Consider the following 7,888-nt stretch of genomic DNA (forward strand, 5'->3'; position numbering starts at 1 on the left):
CTAAAACTATTAAATACAATTGCATCTACTCCACTTTCTAAAGCAGAGCTGCCACAAATACAAATTCAAGAGCCAAGTTGTGGCGTTTCTAACTATCCGCAAGTGACTTATAAATATTTAATTGAAATAATGAAAAATTTTCACAAGCCCAAAACTTGTATCACCCCCGATGTAAAATAAAAGTAGGCGCTATAGTCATACAGTTCGCACTTAATGACGACTACTTCTATTTGGCTCTCTAAAAACAAGACATGAAAATGAAGTAAATTGTTCGATAAACACGTAAAGATTCCAATGAAATTGCTAAGAAATCAAAAGGAAACAAGTGAATCAATCAAGCTATCATTGACTGTTGTTTTAATTGTTTACTTATTAACACAAAATTCTCCCACACACAGCCCAATGCATTGCAATGTCGGCAAATATGTGCTCCCTCGCTTTATGACAAAAATTATTCCCTGTATAGTAACAATCGCTTATACACTGCTCTACGTCAACATCTCGCTACTCTAATGCGATCAGCCAATTCAACCTCGATCCGCGGCAACTCGATCACCAGTTATACATATATCGCCAGCACAGGCAAATCAATTTCAGAATCGAAGTCTTGCCACTCATCACGTTGATATTTATAAATTAAAGATCCTGAGACAGAAGGATACTCACTCACTTTAATAAATCGATGAGAAAGAATCAAGATTCTCCATCACGAATTCAGCCACAGATGGAAGGAGGAATATCTTAGTTTTGGAAAACGATCCAGAAAAACCCAGTACAGTAAGGATAGTAACTCCACGCCTGGCTCAGATATGGCCAGAATGGGTACTCCTTAGCCCTGGAGTTAGGACTGTGACAATAGAGGGATCTTGCGAGAGAGTGGCCCTGAATGGAGGATGGCTTTGATTCGTACGGTAATTCATAATTAATTGAAAGCTTTATATAGCTGCTTCCCATAACACACACATATGAGGAGCGCTTGGATAGATGCGATAAGAGCGACCATTGCTTTTTGTAAGTGTATCGCATTGGTAATATTGAACGAAATGTATCGGTTTTTCGATTTTCTGTAGAAATTTGTTATATGTAATATTTAAGTGCTTATGCATTTATTTGGTAAGTAGTAGCCCGCCACCGCTCAGGGACTTGTTCAGAGTTTGTTTTGGTAACGACGAATTTCACGCAACGCCACTCTACAATGGCGATAACAATGACGTTTCTTAACACCACCAGTTGCCGGAACACTTTTACGAGCTGCTTTGGTTGCCAATTATTTGCGTGGTGCTTTACCACCAGTCGATTTACGGGCTGTTTGTTTTGTAGAAGCCATTTTTTTCACTGCACCTATTTAATTTTCACCTTAACTGAACACTCACTGCACTAATATACTACAACACCGACTAGGACATACATATGAAACTACAAGTGAGCGTATCATGTCCTTTAATATATAATATATACACATATACATGCATAAAATCAAATACTTAACTATTCGATGCCTACTTATAGCTTAACTAACAAAAAACAGCACAAATTCAAATATTTACTTGCGAAAATTTACCGGCAAACCCCCTTCTGCTTAATAAAGCATTAAGCAGAATTGTATAGAGGCAATGGCAAAATTATTATTAAGTAGCATATAAAACAAAACAAAACAAAAAAAATCAAACATCCATACAATACATCTATATATAAATCTAATATACGATGCATCAATAAACATATATACGTATGTGTAACAAATCTAAATTACAAAAAGTTACAAAATTGATTTATTATCAACTAAAATATAATACGCATATGCAAATATTCTAACCTTTCTATACTAAATTTTAATATACATATTAAATAATATTTACATATGTAAATATCAAAAAAAAAAAATATATAAATCATCAAAATATACATTATTTGTAAGAACTATACAAAATATTTATTAACACATTTGTACACACACATATCATAAGTCCACATTGGCAATTATCCGGCAATACCTCTCGTTCTTTGGCAAACAAAAACAAGCAGGATTGTTATTATTCGCCCGCGCTTTTGAAAGTGAATTCGATTGTGTTTTCAAGTGTTGAATTAATTCTGAAATTTTATATTTTTCAAAATGCGTTGCGCAGTGTTCGGGTGCAATAATAATAATGGTAACAAGTAAGGAAGGGCTAAGTTCGGGTGTCCCCGAACATTTTATACTCTCGCATGATAAAGTGATAATCGAGATTTCATTATTAGTCATTTACATATTTTTCAAATACCGTATTTGTGTAAAGTTTTATTCCGCTATCATCATTGGTTCCTAATGTATATATTATACAGAGATGCCATCCGATGGAATTCAAAATAGCGTTATATTGGAAGAAGGCGTGGTTGTAAACCGATTTCACCCATATTTCGTACAAGTCATCAGGGTGTTAAGAAAATATTATATACCGAATTTCATTAAAATCGGTCAAGTAGTTCCTGAGATATGGTTTTTGGTCCATAAGTGGGCGACGCCACGCCCATTTTCAATTTTTAAAAAAAGCCTGGGCATCTTCCGTCTGCCATTTCTTCTGTAAATTTTAGTGTTTCTGAGGTTTTTTGTTAGTCGCTTAACGCACTTTTAGTGATTTTCAACATAACCTTTGTATGGGAGGTGGGCGTGGTTATTATACGATTTCTTCCATTTTTGAACTATATATGGAAATACCTGAAGGAAACGATTCTACAGAGCTTGGTTGACATAGCTATAGTAGTTTCCGAGATATGTACAAAAAACGTAGTAGGGGGCGGGGCCACGCCCACTTTTACAAAAAAATTGCGTTCAAATATGCGCCTCCCTAATGCGATCCTTTGTGCCAAATTTCACTTTAATATCTTTATTTATGGCTTAGTTATGACACTTTATATGTTTTCGGCTTTCGCCATTTTGTGGGCGTGGCAGTGGGCCGATTTTGCCCATCTTCGAACTTAACCTTCTTATAGCCAAGGATTACGTGCACCAAGTTTCATCATGATATCTCAATTTTTACTCAAGTTACAGCTTGCACGGACGGACGGACGGACAGACGGACGGATTTCAACTCTACTCGTCACCCTGATCACTTTGGTATATATAACCCTATATCTGACTCTTTTAGTTTTACGACTTACAAACAACCTAGCGCTATTCCCACGTTAACCACTGCTCCTGTAGGGGCTAATTAACGGCAGGAAAGAATGGAGTCTCGTTCTAAAAAAGAAATGTTAACAACAATGTAAGTACTTCAAGAAGTAATTCAAGAAGACGAGGTTGGAGAGGCACCTCAAACTGCAGGAGAGGAGGTCATCGATGAGACAGACGAGAAAATACTGCATTTGGAAACAGAAATGTTAGTCCTAATTGATATTGATGAAGTATCTTTTTCTTACATAAGTAAGTGTATTTCTTATTCTTTTTAGACAAAGACTGAATAGTGTTGTTAGAACTTTGAAGAAGTGCAAAAACGAGCAGTCAGCAGAAATTAAACGCCTTATAATTTCCATTAGAACCTCGGAATTCCACAGAAATAATTTGGAGCAAAAGCTTAGCTGCATTTTCAACAACGGCCAGGTAAGTTCCCAAATTTTAAAAGTATATTGCAAAATATATTAAAGTTCATTACACTTACATAGATTGAAAAAAAAATTAAGGTGTGGAAATAAACGGCGGAATTGGAAAGAAGAAGACATAGCTAAGTCGATCACGCTATATTCAACTAGCCCGAAAGCGTACAAACTTTTACGGAGAAACAACTTTCCTCTTCCAGGTGTGCGCACTCTGCAGTGGTGGTCAAAGAAAATTGACGTAGCTCCAGGTGTCATAGAGCCGGTGATGAAACTGTTGAAGGCAGCAACTGAGCTAACACAAGCGCAAAAAAATTTTGTACTCAGTTTTGATGAAATGAAGATCAGAAAGAGTTACTGTTACGAAAGATTCACTGATTCGACATTGCGTCCTGTTAACTACGTTCAGGTTGCAATGCTAAGAGGTAATTAAACTCATTAATTTACTTGAAGTCAATTTTTTCTAATGTACTTTGTTCTTTTAGGTTTGATAAGTAAATGGAAACAGCCTGTATTCTTCGAATATGACCGCAAAATGACGAAGGAAGTACTGTTTAGCATTTTGTCAGGCGTTAAAAAGTGCGGTTACTATATTGTTGCCATTGTAAGCGATTTGGGTGGATCAAATAGAGGATCATATAATGGTATTGAAATTAATGTGGAATAACCTTGGTACATTCAATTAACAATTATTTAATTTATGATATACTTTAAATTGTGTACTTTTTTCTGTTGCAGGTTTTTACACGACGGAGACAGGATTGTGGTTTTTGCTGATGTCCCCCATTTAATAAAACTACAGAGAAATCATTTTTTGGATAAGGGCTTTACTATCAATGGAAAAATTGTTAGAAAAGACATTATTCTGAAGCTGCTCTCGCTTACCTCCAACGACCTGTCCATCACGCACAAAATTTCTCAGAAGCATTTGTCTGTAATACGAGCAGAAAGGTAAAAGGTTAAACTAGCCACAAAATTGTTCTCCCACACAATTGCTCAAGCAATAACTCGAGCCGCTAGTTTAGGTCTGCTAGATAACGAAAATTGGGAGGAATGCCATCGACTTTTCAAAATTGTTAGTAATATTTAAAATATTAACTAAAATGTTCATCTATATAAGTACATATATAAAAGAAAGTGACGTTAGTTACTACGCTTATAACTGGAGAACGCCTGGACCGATTTCGGTGATTACCACCAATTCGGACAGGTCTCCGCCCAAACAAGGAGAATACTTAAGAAAATTCTGGAAAATTTTCAAATACGATTTTAAAAAGGAAATAAAAACGAACATGATTTTAAATGCTGGCGCATAACTCAAAAACGCCTGGACCAATTTTGCCAATTCTTTTTTTTAAATGTTCGTTGAGGCTCAAAGATGGTTTTTATGGCGAAAAATTCGAATAATTGCCGGAAAACCCCTAAAAAGAGCCCTTTTCTTTTTCCCATACAAACGAATGAATGCTGTTAGTAACGCTAATGCTCGAGAACAGCTGAACCAATCTTGATGAAATTTTCAGAGGTTGTTCGCTGTGGATCGAGGAAAGTTTAGAAATAAAAAACCCGTATGCTTTTCGTGAGGAAAAGTCGGAAAGTTGGACAATTCCAAAAAAATAATTTTTTTTCATACAAAAATTTTTTTTTCAACTTTTTTCCTTTTGTTTTTCAATTGTCAAATTTGTCGTTTGTTTTTTTTTTACTCCGGTTATTCAAAAAAAAAATAATTAAAGTTTATTCCGTGAAAACGTTATGTGTGTTTCACACAAAGTGCTCAATTACAGATTGAAATTTGTTACGATGACACGAAGAGGTCGCGTTCGTTTTGGCATCAACATAAGTATGTACATATATTGACAGCCCATGGCACATGACCGAGTATTCCCAGGATGAGATGACATACGAATGAAATTATGGATCGCGGGCAATCAGCAAGCGTTCGTCACGATGTCAGAGGACAACTTTTCAAACAACAGTTGCGATGTTTTGTAAACTTTATCCTAAAGCAAAGTATTTGTGGTGCTGTTAGATGCTGGATGTACTCTGTTGAGTGGCAAAAGAGAGATTTGCCGCACGCACATATTCTTCTTTGGATGGTGGTTACACCAAATCAAATTGATGAAATCATTTCTGCGGAAATTCCTGATCCCGAGATAAAAGCAGAATTATACGAAACCAATATGGTTCATGTACCTTACGGACATCACAACACGACTTCGGTTTGTATGTCTGACAATAAATGTACGAAACACTATCCAGGTGTTTTTCTTTCGGAAACACAAACTAGAAATGATGGATATCTAATGTATCAGCGTCGCTCACCAGATGACAATGGCAGAACATTTAGCATTCAATTTAGAGGCGTGAATATCGAAGTTAACAACACATCCAAGTCGACAACCTATGGATCGTACCATATTCGCCACTGTTGTCTAATTCACATTCAAAAGTCATGACAAATGTTGTGTATTGCAGTTTGGTATAATCGATAAAATACGTGTGTAAATACGTCACCAAAGGAAGCAACATGGCGGTATACTGATCTTGAACGATACGGTCGATACGTGAACTGCAATAAAGCGCTTTGTATGATATTTACTTTTGCGATTCATGAACGTTTTCCGACTGTTGTGCGTCTCGCAGTTAATTTGGAGAAGGACCAAATAGTCTATTTCAACACAGAGAATACAGTACAGACAGAAAAAACACCCCCAGCAACCAAATTAACATTTACGAGTTTTTTCTCAACTTTCGTCAGTGAACCGTTTGCGAGAACTTGCTCTATTCGGAAATATCTTGATATTATACATACAATTACAATTACAATTGCTGGAACATGATAATCACTGGAATGAAGTTCGCACACTTTTCGCGATGATCAGCCATCAAATTAGCGTCAATTATGGAATACGAACAAAAATGACATTGCCGAAGACATTTTACATCCAGGTATACCACCGCATCATTTGCATCTCAAAGTTGGATCTGTCGTTATTATGTTCCACAATCTTCAGGCGCCGAAACTGTATAATGGAACCTGACTGATTGTGACGCAGCTATCGAAAACAAAGGGACAGAATGCTTGATTCTACGAATTCCTCTGAGTTCTAACGGTTTGCCATTTCAGTTCAAACGTATTCAGTTTCCAGTGAAAATTGCATTTGAGACACAAGGATAGTCGCATAGTGTATGGTATACATTTGGAAATGCTATGTTTTTCACTCGGCCAGATATACGTGGCCTGCTCACGAGTTGGAAAACCATCTTTTCTATACACCGGAACAGAAACCAAAAAATGTTGTTTATCAAGCTGCGATACATTGAAAAAAAGTGAAATGATAAATTCAACTTTTTTATTTCTAATCACATACATAATTTCACGCAGGACAGCGACTGCGGGGTCAGCTAGTAGTATTATAAACCTAAAACTACAGAAAACATTCTTTTATAAAAATATATTGATGTTAACAAATGCAAATATGTTCTAACATACAAACTAAGTTTTTGCACTGTTTATTATCCTAATTATAATAATAATATATACAATTTATTCCATTTATATATACGCATGTATGTATGTTTATTATATTTTTGCAGGTAATATTTTTCAACGTGTGTCAGTTGATCTAAATTCCACTGACCCAATTGAAAAAAATGATGACTTGGAGATTCTGAACAACGACGGACTTGAGAATTTGGCAGGGTACATCTGCCACAAACTCGGTAAAGACAACCCCGAAATTTGGGCCAATTTAGAAAATTGTTCGTCTTATACTTGGATGGATCACCTTTCTGAAGGAGGACTCTCAAAACCAACAGATATGTTGATGGAGCATATGAGAGCCTTGCAAGCAGTATTTGACGATGTAAATGGTACTGATTTGCATATATGTATGTACAAATTACGTCCAGAAACACTTAGATTTAAGTAATTTTGTAAATTGTAGCTCGAAAGTAAAAGAATTGTGTTTCAGAGCAAGAATGTATGTTAGGATTCGTTCCTTAAATAAAAACTTAATCGAACATATGTGTAGCAAAAAAAGAAAATTGAATAAGACAATAAATTGATACTTGGTCACAAAATATTCAATCTTTTTATTTGCATAAATGTATATGGTTGAAACAAACACAGCAAAGAGACAAAATTAAATAATACAATGAAAACACAATTAAATGAATATGTAGGTAAATGTTCACTATAAAATATTCACTTATATTGATGTTAACTTTTGATGATATTCATGTTTTTGTATGCCTGCAATACAAAATTGCTTCTTATTGCAAAGAAAAACAAACAACTGAAAATCAGCTGATTGTACGT

General features: G+C 35.5%; 1 long non-coding RNA gene across 1 annotated transcript; it reads left to right on the forward strand.

The window, feature by feature from the left end:
* Positions 1 to 3,068: 3,068 nt before the first annotated feature.
* Positions 3,069 to 7,398, forward strand: LOC120781194. The gene is made up of 6 exons (XR_005706028.1): positions 3,069 to 3,356; positions 3,427 to 3,577; positions 3,640 to 3,995; positions 4,056 to 4,242; positions 4,309 to 4,521; positions 7,165 to 7,398. It is a non-coding gene; the product is annotated as an uncharacterized LOC120781194 (long non-coding RNA).
* The last annotated feature ends 490 nt before the right edge of the window (positions 7,399 to 7,888 follow it).

Source organism: Bactrocera tryoni, unplaced genomic scaffold (assembly GCF_016617805.1).
Source record: "Bactrocera tryoni isolate S06 unplaced genomic scaffold, CSIRO_BtryS06_freeze2 scaffold_490, whole genome shotgun sequence".
In the NCBI taxonomy this organism is placed as follows: Eukaryota; Metazoa; Arthropoda; class Insecta; order Diptera; family Tephritidae; genus Bactrocera; species Bactrocera tryoni.